Below are 18,876 nucleotides of genomic sequence, written 5' to 3' on the forward strand. Positions count from 1 at the left end.
TCGAACCCGGGACACTGTGCACCATAATCAAAGTACTGAACCACTAACCCATGACAGCTTAAGATAAACATGCACAGTTAACATACATATACTTATAAATGGAAGATTAACCATTGCTAAGCAGGTCTGCAGTCAGCTGAGAATTTTCAAAAATGGCCAATCACAAAAAAGTGTGGGAAATGCGGCATATTTAAGCTCCATAGGTGGGAATACTCGCCATAACTGATTATAGCTCCCATCTGCAGTTAGAATGGCTGATGCTGAAGAGGGTACTCACTTTCGAGCGCAACGCTGGGGCATCAAGGAGTCAAAATACATGGTATGGCTCCTTGTCCACCGTCATGAGTCAAGACTCCTGCAGGGCCAGTTCCAAGGGATGGAGTACAAAGCAGAGGCTTGGAACTGGTTAGCTCATGATCTCACCAGTGCCACAGGCATCCCCTCAGACTGGTGAGCAGGTCCGTCACCACCATGCAGACCTGAAGAGATGGAAGCAGGACCTACTGAAACGATGGATACAGGAGGCCCGTGACATGCAAGATGCCCCACTACTGAGTAGGTAGTCATGGAATGAAGTATGTAAGACATGCTAATTTAGTCTATATAATGGATAGGTATGTCTCAATATCCCTTCATTTACTTCACAGCTGCAGGTGTCCATGCTGCGAATCAGCAAGCCTATGCAGATAGGCTGCTAAGGTTGCACCACCAGGCAGGTTAGTAATTATTCTGCATGTATTGTTATATAAAATACTTGAAAGAGCCTGAAAAAAAGTGTTGTAGCCCAATAACAAAGCCATAAAATGCCCTGAATAATTTCTCTGTATGTACTGTTATATAAAATAAGTCAGAGAGCCAGAAAAAGAGTGTAATAACCCATTAATAAAGGTAAAATAAGTCCGGAATAATATCTCTGCATGTACTGTTATATAAAATAAGTGAGCGAGCCTGACAAAGAGTGTTGTAACCTATTAATAAAGGTATAATACGTCTTGAATAAGTCTTCTGTATGTACTGTAATATCAAATAAATGAGAGAGCATGTAGAAAAGTGTGCAATGTAATTAATAAAGGTATAATACTTGGAGTGTGTCTGTGTCACTTACTTTGAAATGTTGTTGTACCCTTGCATTATACAAATAGTACTGTTGTATTAAGTGCTGTCAACCCACAGTTGGGCAGTCCCATATAAAGTGGATGAAGGAAGTGCCAGTAGCTGTGAAGCATATATACAGTCCTCAACAGTTGGTTAATAGCTGGCATGCATAGGTAAATCTGGCACATGAGTAGCTTGTTAATGTGTACCCCAGAAATGTGAGTGTGCTACATGAAATGTAGGTTTCTGTAGAAATATAACTGAAAATGTCACGTGAACACATCCAGATATGTAGATATATAAATATAAATAAAATATATAACTATGTAGCAGTAACATCTGCATCTTGGACAGTTAGTATGTCAGATATAGGTCAGGTATATAATGAACTAGCCAAACCCATTACACAACCTAATGCACGTTGCCTAGTGTAATAATACATGTAGGGGATGTACACCTGCAGTCAATAGGAATGTAGTGTAGACTAAAAGTACTTATAAGATGTTAATGGAGGTATCTTTTTACACCCTACTGTATGTGCATAAACAATGCAATTCCATACCTCAATGGGTATGTCTAATCTCAAAACATTTGTTGGGACATATGTCCTATTGTTCTATAAATATCTGCATTTACTTTGATGCATGTGCCCTGTTCAAACACCACAATCTTGGTGGCCTGTTGCCACCAATCATCCCTGCATGCTGTTGGAATGTCCACTGTCGTTCAATATATGCATGTGTTATGCTTGCTGTTCAACTGTTGGAACCCTGGTGTGTTGGGTTAATGTGAATATTACTGCATGCTGTTACAACTAATTTGGAATGCTGTTGTCTATGTTGTAATTAAACACACCTAAACACAGAACGTATGGGAAGACTGGTCCCAGCGGACCCACCTGTCCCTCCTCAGCTGGCAAGTGCACCTGGCACCAGCAGGTCCGGTGCCCAGCCCGGGCTCCAATCCTCCATTGGTCCTGTGTCACCCTCAGGTGGAAGCACTGCAGGGGATGGGACTCATCCCCCCCGTGCAAGCGTGGGCGGAGAAGGGCCACCTGTCACCCTCCGAAGGGTCCGGGCTTTGGTGCGTAGGGAGATCCAGCGTTCAGTTGCTGATCCCCTATGCCAGCTCGAGGCGAGAGTGGCACGACTCATGGGTGAGCCTGCCCCTCCTACGCAGCCCCCAGCACAGCCACCCTCGGGGCTGTGAAGGTGCAGTGGTGACTGCCCATGGGGGGGGGGGGTCTCAGTTCCACTGTTACCATCTGTGGGCTCATGGGCTTGCGATTTCCAAACATCCATCCCCGTCAATTGTGTTCACCCACCCCATGTGTCATATTCCACCCCTGTATGCATCTTGTTTGTCTTGTCTGTTTACCTCCCCAACCTACCTCCCCAAATATACCTACTTCCTCTACCTCACGTTCCACTCTCACCTGAAAAAAAAAAAGGGCAATCTGTTCCCACCAAAAAATTACACCCCATACATAGCTGCCCATTTCACACACATGTCCGCTGGACATGTAAACTGATAATTATAATTGGCAGTACAACATACTTTGTTGTCCTCACCCCTCTCTCAGGGGTGGAAGGTTTCAAATTTCACTCCATATTCCTAACATATGCACAGCTGTTGCTGGTAAAGAAATGGACAGCTATGGACCTTCCCTACACCCGTCCTGCACATCCCGAGCTGATTTCCCTACTGTCTTTCTCTCTTTGTGCCCCCTTTTTCACCACTTTCCTATCTCCCCATTTTCATTTCTTTCAAAGAAATTAGTGCGGGGGTTAGCGAGAGTAAGCACTTTTAAGCAGTAGTTAGTGGGTTTGAGCGAGTGTGAGCATGTGTGCGCTTAGCTAAGTATTGCTAAGCTTCGTGCAAACCCACGCAAACCCGCTGACAACTGCTTAAAAGTGCCTTAGTCATTCTGCATGGCAGGGCCCTTCTGCTGAGCAGCAAAATAAACACCTCTGTCAGTCTCAAACCCCGGACCTTGGACACACTACACTGCATGAAGTACCACTAGGCCACAGTAGATATACAACAAGTTGGTGCTGTAATAAATATATCATGTATTACAATGAGTGAATGTAAAGGGAAAATAGGAATGCCATAACACAAATCCTGTTCTGTGGATCTTTACCAGCTGTTGTTGTGGAATTGCATGACATGACAGGAAATAATGTTACAGCAGCACTTTACAAACCCCACACAGTATCAGAGCAGGATAAACACTGGCATATTTGAATAGGGCAGAGGCCATACTTCCCAACTGTGACTGCTTTTCATGGATGTACCTGATTCGTAAACAAATGTTAACTTTGTCCATCAGAATCCCTCTGAAAAGTACTGATGGTAGGCCGAAAAGTGGGGAATTACACTTAATGAATAATGTCAATAAGTAAGAGTACACACTGCATGCATGTCAGAAAATGTGTATTAATACATATGCTCTGATTCTCTCACAGTCTCAACTTAATGTCTGTAATATATTACAGGTGTACCTCACTTATATGTACCTTTCCCTGAGGCTAGTCAAATATATACCTGAGTGTATCAGAGGCCTGACAGAGGCTTATGTAGGAGTACAACACAGAAATATCAGATGATGTAGCCATGTACTGTTATAACCATCTGTGACAATGCCATTGTTCCAGTGCAGAAAAGACCGGTGTGGTGCACAGACAAAGAATACTAGGCTAACCTCTGGCTACCATCTGGATATGTCCACAAGTGGGAGCTATGCAGACAGACTACTTGCCTTGTTAGACTAACAGGTACACAGAAACCCTGTATGTTCAGCAAGATAAACATCACACAATAATATATAATGCTCTCTGTACTTCTGCACCCCTACCCAAAATAACAATAAACCTGTGTATTCAGGCTCTACCAAGGATGTAGGTAGGCATACTCAGTACTGAAATGTGTCCAGTTGTCTTGAGCAGCCTGTGCTAATGTCAACACAAATAAACAACAAACTGTTCAGATGTGAGGTAACTAATATTTACAGTATAGAAGTTCACAAACAGTTCATGTGCCAGAGGAATACATTGCAATAACTAATTTTGTATGGCAGTTAATAGTCCAATTAGAAAAGAAAGTACATAATCCCATGCATCTTGTGTAAGCATTTGGAGGGGTGAGTAAAATTCTACACTGACAATTGTGTACTAGAAGCAGCAACATTCAGGTTTGAGTACAACATGCATGTCACTGGCTACAACCCTAGCTTCAGAGATAAGAAGTATACCAACCTTCTGACTGACACAACGGTGTCCACAGCAAACAAGCATGGGCCACACTTTGGAAAGCTGAAAGGGCTATGCCTACCTAACCTAGCATTTTATAGCAGTGGGCTGCTATGACAGTCAGTACTGCAATTACCACACAGCAGGCTGCATGCAATTAGTAAATGGTGTGCAGCAATTGGTGCAGAGGACATCACATGCACATGTGCAGATACCTAGAAAAGCAGGCTGTACTTGCTGTCCACACATGCAATAATCTTATTGCAACAAGAGAGAGAGAGAGCAAGAGCGAGAGAGAGAGACAGAGACAGAGGTAGAGACACAGACAAAGAGACAGAAACAGAGAGACACAGAAAAAGAAAGAGCAACAGCAACAGACAGAGAAAAAAAATTAATAAATAAAAAAAATATTTCCTTTAAAAACAGATGGAACAGAGCAATACAAAGGAAAGGTATGTAAAGTATTTGCTGGCATGTAGTAGATGTTTATGAAGAGTACTCTACATACTGTGAATCATCCATATGTGGCAGCAGTACGTATCTCTATGTATCTGTACATGTGCATAGGGCAAGGGACATACTGCAACTGTTTGTGAAGGGTGTGTGTATATATATATATATATATATATATATATATATATATATATATATATACACGTTGTTGAAGGTTGTTATGTGCATATTTCTATGTAGGTTGTAGTGTGTGGCAAAGAAAACAGCATGCAGTGCTGGTATATGACATGTGGTGGTTAAACGCTGTGGGTATGCTCTGTCAGTTTTGCAGTGTTGCAGCCAGTGAGGTCTGCTAAAGCTACATGGGCTGAGAACACCTTCAATGCAGTCTGCACAACACTGTGCAATAGTATTACATAACTGTATATCTCACAACTGTCGCATAATTGATATTCCCACCATGAATAGTGGACTGTATATGTGCCTATATGTACATCTATATGTACAGCAATGGATGTTTATGTGTATGTGTGTGTATATATCTATATATATATATATATATACAAATATATATATATATATATATATATATATATATATATATATAGATATATATAGATATATATATATATATATATATATATATATATATATATATATATATATATATATATATATATATATATAGATATGTAGATATATATAGATACAGGGAGAGAGACATGGGGCATACTTACTGCGATAGGTGCCTGGCGACCAAGGTATGGACTGAAGCTCAGTGTTGACACTGCAGTGCCATCCCTTCTTGCCAGAACACTGTACCCATTAACTACCACATAGGTGGTAGTCTACCCAACACCGAAGGTGTGACAAGGGAACATGGGACACAGGTGGACAGTAGCCTCCCCGTTGATAATCACAGTGCTACACTGGTCATGTACTCTGTCTACGTGGTACACGTCATCACAAAAGGTGTGTCATCTAGGGAAATATAGGGCAGTGTTCCCCTCTACTCATCACACTTAAAACCCATTAGAGAGTACAATGCCAACTACAGCAACTGGAAAGGCCACAGACATACCTCACAAAGAGTAATACCTTCCTCAAACAGATGCCCTATGCAGACCGACTCACAAAACCACAGCTACACTGTGTTGCATACCACTTACCCAGAGGTGACCTCTGCCTAACATACTGAGCTATGTCACACCCATAGCTGTTGGACATCCTCCACATAAACATATTACAATCCCTCCCAGATACACGCTCTAGGGCCCTACACCTTGTCAGCTCACTAAACAGCACATGCTGGAGGGATAGAGTCCTAACTCAGAGACATGCCATACTCTGGAACAAACCACTTATCAATAGCAAACAAAGCTCCTCATTAGCAGTTGTCATAAATACTCCTGATGATTGTTTGGGAGATAGGAAATACACCCCGGGAATCACCTCTGTGGCTCTGGTTGACAGGGGCAAGTGAAATTAAATTACATGTGTGTCAAAGGCCAGGGTAGCATATGGCTAGGCTGCTTTAGGCCCTAGGGCCATTAATGTATTACCTACCCATGACACAATGCACACACACATGTACTTAGTGCAATAATTGCTATATGAGGTTGACTGAGTGTGATGATGAACGTGGTGGTGAATGTGTGCAAGGTCTGTAAAGGTGTGATAGCTTAGTGTGAAATTGTTTCTGTCTTGGTAGTTTGTGTCCTAGCTGTGATCCCAGCAAAAGATGTGTATGCTATTGCTAGGCAGAAAAAGTAGTATGGCATACGGTGTGACGTAGTCCCTTGTTGTCGACTGTGGTGTCCCATTGTAGGCTAAAGCAATACATGTATGCTTAGTGAGTGGTACTGCTGGTGAATCCAACTCCCATATGAACTGTAGTACTACCTGAAGCTGTAGGCCTAAACAGTGCAGTATGGTGTATGTTCACATTGCTTGGAAACACTGTTTTGTGTGTTCCCTGTAGTCTTCACAGATTACATACCACAGGCATAAGGTTTTGTAAGTAGTGACACACAGTACTGTATGGTACACAGGTAAAGCTCATCTGGGTTGGCATACATTTGTGTGTTGTATGCATGTCTGATGTGTGTGTAATTATGCCTGTACCATGCCCTCAATTATATCTGTGTTAGGGTATACATGTGTATCTAGCAACATGTATAGTCTAGTACAGCAGTATGACACCTATATCAACAACTGTGCACATATGTTAGGCAGGGGTTTGGCATCAAAGACTACTGTGGTATACTGATAATACTGTAATTGTACTTTACATTCATTGCAATGGAAGACATCTTTCTTCGTGCATCAGCTTGATATATACCTCCTGTGGCTAGGTGGTGCATTGTGTCACATACAGTGTGCCATGTACTGATGTATAGTCTTACATACTGGCTTCTCTTTGCTGCTGTGCAGAACATGATTTGATATATAGAGTGTGTCAGGCACTGTCAGCCAGTTGTGGCCTGAGCACTAATATGTGGTATTGAACATGTCTATCCTCTGACAGCCAATCGGATGCGAAATATGGCAGGTAATTGATATCTGTACTTTAGGATGTTAAGTGTGCCACTTGACTCGCTCACACATCTTGTTTAATTGTCTTCCAGGGGTATGTCCCACCAAAGGAACCCGTCTTATACAGCTGCAGAGGAGGCAGAAATACACAACAGCCTGGTGCAGCACTACACCCTGCTGTTCTCTAGAACCAGCCAGGACCATCATGAGCAGACTGCACTGTGGCAAGATCTCGTTCGTCGGGTAAATGACATAGGCATGCATAACAGGACATATGAGCAGGTACGCCATCACTGCAGTGATTTAATTAGACATGTCCGGCGGCGTGCATCTGATATCTGTTGACAACAGCTTGCCACAGGTGGTGAGGTGGCCATTCATCCCCCCTCACCAGAGTGGAGGAGCTGCTCCTAAGTGTGGTGGCTCCTGGCCAACCACAGGAACAGCAACTGACATGTGTCATCATGGAGGCTGGAGCCACCCGGCATGTTGACATGGAGCATGCAGGTAACATGACCTATCTGTAGACTACTGTTATCTGTATTGGTAGATTATGCATATGTGACATGTGTAATGTGTGATTAGCAGTTGTGCTGCATAGTGTTATGCAATACTGATATTTGGAATATAATCTGTATGCCTGTGACTGTCGACTGTTGTACTACTGTACTTTAGCAAACTCACAGTAGCAATGGCACAGTTGTGGCCACTGACAAACTGTCTCATATTCTTGTAGGTCCCTCTGGTGTGACAGCAAGGCAGTCGGTCGATGCTGGTGAGTGTGTTATAATTTTAATATTGCTAATGAAATGTGCATGTCATAGGTGAGGTGTAGGCCATGTATATGTAACACACCTACGCATAATGCATGCTGTGCACGTTTGCTGTGAGACTATGCACATCTCAGTAATGACAGTAGCTGCCTCAATCACATGCAATACACAGAGCAGCACACACAATTGTGGCAACACCATACTGGACATTAGATAGGCATAGCTGCTACACATGTACACAACATACACAACTTTGTCATATGCAGTACACCTTAACATGCTACACATAGCATATCCAGACACCCGCTGTAAGGTCACACTTCAGTATCCCACATGTCATGCACACAGCACACATAATATACCTGAGGGGTAGAGGCCCATCATTGGGCTGTGCAACACTCTTCAACACATAACACATTAATGTTAGGCAATGCTCCCTATTGGGCTCCTTACAAACCCATGTAATGAGTGGCTGTGAGACCAATCACTGAACAACAGCACACATGCATCAAAGCCATGTATACTGTTATTAACACGGGCTGTCTACACTCGCACTGCATGGTCTTGAGCAACAAACTTTCTGCATGCTGACATGTGTGATATGACTGTTTGCCTTGTGATACTGTAACCCACCTTCAACCACTATTAAGTATGTTTTGGATTGCTGGTGGTGTGTGTGGGTATCTGCTGTAGTGACGAGTGTATTTGTGTGCATGTGTGCGTGTGTGCATGTGTGCATGTGTTCATGTGTTCATGTGTGCATGTGTTCATGTGTGCATGTGTGCATGTGTTCATGTGTGCATGTGTTCATGTGTTCACGTGTTCACATGTTCATGTGTGCATGTGTTCGTGTGTGCATGTGTTCACGTGTTCATGTGTTCATGTGTGCATGTGTGCATGTGTTCATGTGTGTATGTGTGCCGACATCATATACAGGTCGTTAAGTGTGTTACCTGTCTCCCTCCCACAGTTGCTGTGTTAGGGCTGGTTCACTGCAGCAGGGAAACTGATGTCACTGAGCCACATAGTGATAATGAAGATGAGTGTGTTGAGGCACAGGCATGTTTGCCAGGGTCTGTCATTGGGCCACCAATTGACAGTACACAGCTGTCCATCCCATCCATGCATACTGCCAATACATCCATCACCAATGCCCATAGCTGAGGGACAGCATACTATTCAAATTGGCCAGGACAGTGTGGTATACATGGCACATGCATCCCAACACAGCAGCCATATCCAGATGTCTTGAAGGGTACCACATAGGCAGATGTCCAGGGGGTCTTGTAGGAGCACTGCTGCTCATCATGCCACTGGCAGATGTGCCACAGGTCTGACAATGTCACGCATGTTCCAGGCTGTCATGGAGGCACAGGCACATATGGAACGGTACACCAGACAGGGACTAAGGGCACAGAGAACCCCTAACAATGCTGTCATTGACAGTATCCATGACCTAGCAGGTGCCATCCAACATTACACCGAGGTCACTGATAGACATTGGGGAGAGACATTAGATATCCTCTGCAATGTCATGTCCATGTATCAGGACAGTGCGGGACGGATGAGGCGTTGACATGGATGTATGCCAGCAACATCAGCAGCTGGCAGTCGCCGCGGACATCCCTCAAGCCACAGCCACTCCCGTAGTGCCAGTACCAGCCCCAGCAATGTTGGGGGTGGGCTGTCCATAGAATGTCCTAGAAGACCACGTGCACGTGGCTCTGGACATTCCCAGCAGGGACCTGTGTCCAGTGTGCATCCATCCACCTCTGGGGATAGTAACCAGTCTGGCTTGGTACCTGATAGTGTCAGTAGCACCCCTGCCAGGCAGCGGTACCATATCCGTGGCCAGAGACTGTGATCTGTAAAGCCTCGCAGGTACAGTCTGTGTCTGTCCCACAAATACCCGTATATGGCAGCCACGTGGTGGAACTGTGTGCATGCAGACACACACACATACTCCAGACACCTAGGGCTAACACATACCCACACACATTACAACAACATTGGCCCATTACAGTATTCTTGCCCCTCACACACACACACATGTACATGTCAATTGGATGGCTCACTGTAGGCCTCTGGCGAACCAACAACACACCCTGTGCATATGATGAAACCTGTGCTGCCTCCTGTCATCTGTAACATCGATGCAGGAATAGGCTACCATGGTGCTGATGCACAGGGTGTCTATATAGCAGTATAGCAATGTTAGCATGTTGTCAGCTGTAGAGTGTAATGATATGCTTGAAGGTATAGCTGAGCAGGCATGATGCATTAAAGCTTTGATTGTCATTGTAGTGTTGTTTAGACCAGTGTTGGTTCCAATTGTGTATTGTCTGGCCACGTGCCACTTGGCTGATGTGTGCAGTACTGGCAGCATGTGTTAGAAAGTGGACAGTATGTGTGGGATGTGTGTAGCACAGATTTGCAGGTGTACAATTGTGAACATGGTGGAGGTGCACTGTCTGCAAGTACGTGCATAGTGGACACATGGCCAGTGTGACATGCTCTGTATTACACAGTAACGCCCCATAGTTTATATTGGTGGCCAGTATGCATTGTACTACACACATTCCGGCACCTGACTACACATGTGTGTATGACATGGTTTGACACTGTGCTGTGGGTGATACTGTTACTATCTGTCATTGTTTTGCACTCTGGTGGTATACATCACTTCAACAACCTGACCATAACCAATCGTTAGATGATGTCTTGACAACCGACACACAAAGGTAGGACACACAGGGACATTTGGATCCTTCAGGTACTATACAATGCCAGTAACCACTGGTATTCACCTGCACCCATTTCTGAGACCACTACTGTTTGCCATATAGCTTTCTTAGGTGCAAGCAATCACAGTAGGGATATGTCCGTCCATGTCTGGTAATGCATACTGTGGCCTATAATGCATTCTCCAAATGACACACATACTCTACAAGGGTATCATACAGACAGATGCCTGTTGTCAAACCCATGCTATATAGCTATAAGCTAAACTAAGCATTGTCATCCACCTATAAGGAACATATTATCCCCACAGTATCACATAGGTAGTAGCCACCAGCATGATGAGCAGGTACCGATGTGTACATGCAACCAAGTGTTATGTCATCTCTCCTTTGTTAATCACATTTCCAAAGGTATTCTGGAAACCCATGGTGGATCACATAAGCAATAAGGTGTCTGCATGCATATCCACAGTTTGTTCGGCACCTATGAATGGTCATCATGGACACACTTTGCTGCGTTTGAACAGATCTGACATATACCTCGGCCATAGACCCTCACTCACACATTCCAATAGGAATCGTAATGACTTTGTGTGACACAGATGACCTAGGCCAAGGATCACTGCGGTGGCTGGCCTTGTCACAAGCATACAGATGTGACCTAAGGTCTGGGAAGCAGCAGCACAGTTTAGCAAGGATGACAGCTGTGTTCTTGGAGAAAGCAGGGTTCCCACACATTCAATCACTGAGGTAACATGTACAGATATGTACTTGACACACAGCTAGCTCACATGCGCAATGCATACTGATATGTCATACAGTGGTAAAAGCAAAACCCACAACACATTGACCAACAGTGTCACACACATACAGCGCACACACTCACCAAGTGCAGGATTCAATCCCCTACCTAACTACTTCATGATACTACAGGAGTACGCATTAACATGATGCACTATGCATATTACTGTCAGTTCTCTTTCCCACAGGTATATTTGTAGGATGGTGACATCATCAGACTTGACAAAGGTTAGATTACCACTTTTGAGGTGTTTCACTACTCTTCTAAAAGGTTGTTCTTTCCCAAGGTGAACACACACATACACACAGATGCCCGGTGCAGGATTCAAACCCCTACCTAATTATTTCATAATACTAGGGGAGTACACATTAACATGACACGCTATACAGATTAGTGGGAGTTGTATTTTCCACAGGTATACTTGTAGGATGCTGACATCATCAGACTTGACAAAGGTTACATTACCACTTTTGAGGTGTTTCACTACTCTCCTAAAAGGTTGTTCCTTCTCAAGGGGAACACACACAAACACACACAGTTGCCCAGTGCAGGGTTCAAACCCCTACCTAACTACTTCATGATATTAGAGGAGTACACATTAACACGACACGCTATACAGATCAGTGGAAGTTTTATTTTCCACAGGTATACTTGGATGCTGACATCATCAGACTTGACAAAGGTTAGATTACCACTTTTGAGGTGTTTCACTACTCTCCTAAAAGGTTGTTCCTTCCCAAGGGAGCACACACAAACTCAGTTGCCAAGTGCAGGATTCAAACCCCTACCTAACTATTTCATTATACTAGAGAAGTACGCATTAACATGACGCGCTACACGTATTACTGGGGGTTTTCTTTTCAACAGGTATATTTGTAGGATGGTGACATCATCAGACTATATGGAGTGTGTTACATTAGGTGACATTAGTTGGCCTACATTGAACGAATGTCACTCTAAACACTTTGGCCATGTGATCATAAAAGGTGAGTTTACTATCTACCTGTGTCCCCAGGGCCATAATTACTTTCTCCGTACATGCTGGATTACCACCTATGTGGTAATTTGTGTGCACTTTGTATTACCCAAAGGGGATGATTATGCATTCTTTGCCATTCAGCTTGAGGTCATTGTTTTGACACCAAGTATCTGTCTGTGTAAGACATGTCTGGAGGATGTCTGTGTCAGCTGTACAGTCAATTATGGACCTCAGTTTCCAGTCATCTGCAAATCTGTTCAGCCTTACACCTGCCATGCTTGCCTGTACCTCTGAGCAGTATCGACTGAACAGGTGGGGTCCCAGGACCAAGACCTGTGTGATGCCATGTGTGACTGGCTTAGAGTTGGACATGGCACCCACAACTATGAACATGTGTGTTTGATCTGTGAGCCACTTGGCCACCCATCCTGTGACATAGCTGTTCATGTTCAAGCTGGTACACTTGTCCATGATGACGGCATGGGGAATGGTGTGGTAAGCCCTTAGTGAAGTCCAGGTGGGCTGTGTGGACTACTTTCACCTCCATCTATGTTCATGGTAACTGTTTTAAATAAGTCAACTAGGTTTGGGAGCCAGGCTATGCCTTTAACAAGGCACAGTTGTGTAGAGTCCAGTGTCTGGAGATCTCCAATGCCTCAGTGTATGGGTTCCATGACGAATTGCTCAATAGCTCTGTAGACCAGGCTAAGTACACATGTTGGGCAATGGTTTCCAGGTTCTGTTTTGGCACACCCTTTGTGGAGCTGGATGACTGTTAGTGTATGCCATTCTTTGGGTACATAGCCTGTGATACGCTTGAGTCTGGACAGTGAATGTAGGTGAGGGTGTAGTTCCTTGTGGGCCTAGTGTAAGATGCAGCCTGGGACAACTTACAGTCACATTGATGCCATGTTCTTAGCTTTGGTGAGGGCTGTCTTTACATGCATGTCCATGACGTCTGTGTCTCTGCATCCTTCTGTGATAGATACAGGCCCTTTTGGGGGTGATGGGGGGAGTTTACACTGTACTTGTCCCCCTGGGTGTGGGCAATGAAAGTTGGTTTGGTGTATGTCATTACTTTTTTTAGTAGCTGACAGCATATTTGGAAGTTGACACCTAGATGTCTGATATAGCTACAGAAGGCTTTGTGGTTGTTATTCTTACATTCCTTGGCAGTTTGTCTTTAGAAACTGTGCTTGGATTATTTAATGAGCGATCATTGTTTCATCCTAATAATGATCAGTGTTGCCTTTCCTTTAGTGAAGTTGGCTCTATCAGGTGTTAGTTTCCTCCTTCTGTTGTCTAGCTTATTTATGGGCAACAACCACCAGATTGTTTTCTTATTTTTGGAGGAGTGTATCTTGCTTTTATTTGTGATGTCTTGATTCATGCATCCCTGTAGATGCTCATAGGATGCACTTGTAAATGACTTGGCAGATTGTATACCATTATTCTATAGCAAGAGGGCTTTGGGACTTTCCACTTTGGTCTTGGGAAGTGTGCTGTTTGCTTTTGAAAATGTCTTCACAGTGGTTTCATTAACTGGGTGTGGGAGTGGGATGTGGATGTCCAGTGTGATTAATGATCTGATATTACCAGCGAGGGGTTTATCTCTGTTGTGGAACACTGGTAACCCATGTTGGTGATGATCATGTCCAGTATGTTGTCACCTCTAGTGGGTGTGCTGACTAGCTGTTCCAGGGTGTTAGAGTTTCTTAACTCTAGAACACATTGGGCAAAGGACATTGTATATGAGTAATTCACCCACTCATTGTTTGGGTAGTTGTAATCTCCTCATATAATGGTGTTTGACATGACCTTTATATTTGCCATTGTTCTCCAGAATACTGAGTGAGGTTCCTGAGACAAGGTACATGATCTGTAGCAGGCTACAATCTGATGGGCAGCTTTGCCCAATGTTAGTTGCACTTGCATGGTCTCAAAAGCCTCATGCTGTGGCAGTAACCTGGAGGTGTGGATATTCATAAGGTAAATGGCTACACCACTTCCTTTTGTATTTCACTCGTGGTCTTGGGTCCTAAGGTCAGGGTGATTGTGAGTGTTTTACGTGGATCATATCCAACAGCTGCATGTTTGACATATGTTTGGATGTTACGCAGTGAACACCTATGAGTAGGCAATATGCAAGGGAGTACAGATGGAGCATTTTGCGATGGTCTGTGTATGGCATGTATTTCAGGCCAATAATGCTCTTTGTGAAGTATTGCTGCTGGCTTTCCAGTTGTTGTAGTTGTCTTGTGAGGTACATAGCAACTGTGGCATTGTATTCTTTTATAGTTCTAGTGAGTGGTGAGTAGAGGGGAACAATGCCCTCTTTTATTCTGCATGAGACACATTTTGTGATGAGGTGTGCCACATAAGAGGGTTTCCTGACTACTGTGGGAATGTGCTTATCACAGTTGTATCCACTGTCCACCCGTAGCCCAGGGTCTCTTGTCACACTTAAAGTGTGAGGTATACTACCACCTATGTTGTAGTTCTTGGCTACAGAAATTTTAACAAAGGTGATGATAATGCTCCTTTTGGCATTGAGCTACAGCCCATGGCTTGGACAACAGCCATCTGTCTCAGTGAGCCCCTTTGGTAGGATGTCCACATCTTTAGTGTTTACAATGATGGCTCCTAGTTTGCAGTCCTCTGGAAACATCAGTAGCCACATAACCTCCATGTTAATGTTTACTTCAGGGAAGTAGATACTACACAGCCTGGGAAGTTATCTAGTCCCATGGCTGCTGTGATACTGGCTTCGGAGAGTGTTTTTTACCTGTGCAGCCTTGATGACAGCAACTTTGCAGTCTTCCATTATAGACATGTGCTCTTTCATGGGTGAGAGGGGAGTAAAGTTAACACTGATCCTATCTGCCAGGATGTTGCCAATATCAGTTGGCTCTGTACATTAAGTGCCATTGAGCTGTAACTCAGAACAGATCTGAGTGTAACCATGACATGGGCCTGTCTGTTGGGCAGAGATCTGCTGCGTAGACAGTATGCCACTGAGTAGAGCTTGGGTTACATTCATTCTTGTTGCATGGGGCAACTATTTGAGGCCAGTAATCCTCTTGTTAAGGTTCTTCATTGTTCTTTCTAATTGATGAACGTGCCTAGTCAGATTCCTCGCAAGTGTGTTGTGGTAGTTTCTGACAGGTCTGATGACTGCTGAGTAGTGGCAAACTTCTTTGACCTACATGCACAGACCTTGGCAGTTTGTGTGTTTACATAGCAGGATTTTCAGACCACTTTGTTTTTTCATAGGTTAGTACTAGGCTAACTGCCCTTGTGAGTCATTGTAAGCCTAACCAATTATTCCTTGTGAGATTCAAGCCCTGCACCTTGTGTTTGTAAGGCAAACACCTTAACCATTAAGCCACCCTCCCAACCTGTGAATGTGTTTCTGGAAGTAGAGATGACTATACACGTTTGTCCATAGATCCCTTATCATCACATCCTTATTTAGCCTAAGTGTGTGAGCATGCCCAGTGTGACCTTTCAGTATCTTCCTGCCTGACATTTGCTTCGTTTGTTTAAGTGTGTGAGCATGCTCAGTATGACCTTTCAGTGTGATGCAGATTGAAATGCACTACATTTGTTGGAGTGTGTGAGCACGCACAGTATACACATTTATACCATATGTGTATGGTAAATCAAGGTGTATTTTTACAGCAGGGTTCACCTTTGTGTCATAGATCAACAGGGATCATGCTGTGCCTGCAGGGCTTCCATGAGACACTTTGCATAGACCTATCAACATTTCTATATACAGGGGGGACAGATATCCTTTGTACATTTCTAACCGTGCGTACACCGGATTGTTACTGTGGGTGTACATAGGATGTGGGTTTCACCTGACAGTTATACACATTTGCTGTGCCTGCACTGCTATGTACAGGACAGCATTACAGTCTGTACTGTTGCCTATCATACTGGCTTGAGGCATACTAGTATACTACAGGTCTTAGCGTCCATTGCCACATATATTAGCTTGCGACTTCATAGCCTACACAACCCACATCACAACACCTGACCTGATGTTCTCTGTCTGCATAGGCATGTGGGTGAGGTTACCCATTTGCCTCATTAGGGGCATGATACAGCATTGCTTTGTGTTTGCATTAGTGTACAATTGTCCTGCTGTGTCTGTACTACTGTAATGCTATCATGGCTTAGTGGTTCAGTACTGTGACTGTAGTGCACAGTGTCCTGGGTTCAAGCCCTGTCACTGCTTTTTATTTTCATGCTGGCCAGACCAGACTGCTTAAGGTACAGTAAAGCAGATATGAGCATGTTTAACTGACTTTGCTCAGCTTTGGCCGACCTTGGCCAACATTGCACGAGCAATTTTGTTTACATTTATTTTATTTTATTTTATTTTATTTATTTTACATTTGTTGACCGGGCTAGTCCAGCTGGATATATGTCCATTTTCAGTGGAGGCCCGGGGAGAAAAGCTCCACAATACAATAACCAAATAGGACAAACAAATATATATCAAGTAGACATTGGTACATTACAAAACTTTATGATATATTACATAACTAGGATTTTATATTCTGTATACCAGTAGGAACAAAAGCCTGATGTAAAAATAAGCTTGATACAATAGTAGTATGAATTAATAATGGCAATTATAACTAAGATGCTGTAGATACTATGGTCACACAAGAAATCAGAAGATAAACACTAGTGTTGAATGGATAGAGTATACAAAATCAAATAGGAGGATGCAATAATAGTGTTTAGTCTCACAAGAGTTGAGGTATGATATGAACACGGTTGGAAATTCAACAGTATATACATATTTACAAGAGGAAAGAATCCTCAGAATGGTCAAGCTCACTGCTATCAGAGAGTTAATACAAGATAATGTTCAAAAGAGGCTAGGAATCATGGGAGTCTTGAAAGGGGTATGGTTGTTAGTCTGGGTTATCACAGGGGCATAGCCAGTGTGATTTGAGGTAGGTTTTGAGCTTGCTTTTAAATAGGTTAACAGAGGATAGTGAGGTTAGCTGACTTGGAAGGCTGTTCCAGGCCTTGCCTACTGTATTAGAGAACAGGGTGTCACCAGCTGAATTGTTGGATTTAGATATTTGTACAAGTAGTTTATTAGATGAGCACAAGGTTTTGAGATTGTTATAGGGGATGACTAGGGATGTGAGTATAGGTGTATTTTGAGGTAGATATAGGATCTTATGGGCTACTGTTAGTTGATTAAAAAGTATTAGATTTGGCAATTCTAGCCATCTGAGTTTATTCAAATTGATACAATGATGAGTTCTATAGGAGGACCCTGCTGCGAATCTGGCTATATTGTTGTAGGAGGATGACAGTTTATTCAGGTTACTTTTGCATATTTTGGTATAGATAGGGGAGGCATACAGAAGAGTAGAGATAAGGTGTGTGTGAGCAATGGCGACCCTGGCTAGAGGAGTTGGAAAGGGTTTAATTCTATAGAGGGAACCTAGTTTCTTATTAACTGTTTTTATGGTGTTATTAATGTGAGGTTCAAAAGACAAGTGATTATCTATTAGTACTCCGAGTAGTTTGGTGGTTGGTTCAGGGGATATTATAGTTCCATTATTTGAGGTAATAGTAAAGTTAAGTGGGGAGGTTCTGCGAGTGGGGGTGAATAGTAGCATTTTAGTTTTTTTAGGGTTTAAGATAAGACACCTTTGTAGGAGCCAGTTTTCAACTGTGCAAAAGGTCTTTTGGGTTAGGGACTGAAGTTCTGATTGGGTAGTAACAGAGCATATGAGTGTGGAGTCATCTGCGTATTGGTTCATAGGTTCATAGGTTAGTACTAGGCTAACTGCCCTTGCGAGCCATTTTTTTTAAGCCTAGCCAATTATCCCTTGTGAGACTCAAACCCTGCACTTTGTGTTTGTAAGGCAAACACCTTAACCATTAGGCCACCCTCCCAACCCCAACAGTAAGCTTGTGGAATTACCGAATGGAGGTCACTTGTAAAGATGGAGAAGAGTAAAGGACCCAATATGGATCCTTGAGGGACCCCTAAGGCTATGGGGAGGTGGGAAGATAAAGTATTTTCCCATAGAACAGCCTGTTGTCTGTTATTTAGGTATGATTGGAACTACTGTATAGTAAGGGCATCCAGTGATAAGTTTTTAAGTGTGTCTAAGAGAAGGTGGTGGTTAACCATGTCAAATGCTTTAGACAGGTCGATAAAAAGGGCTGAAGATAGAGTATCATTATTACGATTACTATTAATTTG

This window comes from Protopterus annectens, chromosome 8.part1 (assembly GCF_019279795.1).
Source record: "Protopterus annectens isolate FY-2018-M chromosome 8.part1, PAN1.0, whole genome shotgun sequence".
In the NCBI taxonomy this organism is placed as follows: Eukaryota; Metazoa; Chordata; order Ceratodontiformes; family Protopteridae; genus Protopterus; species Protopterus annectens.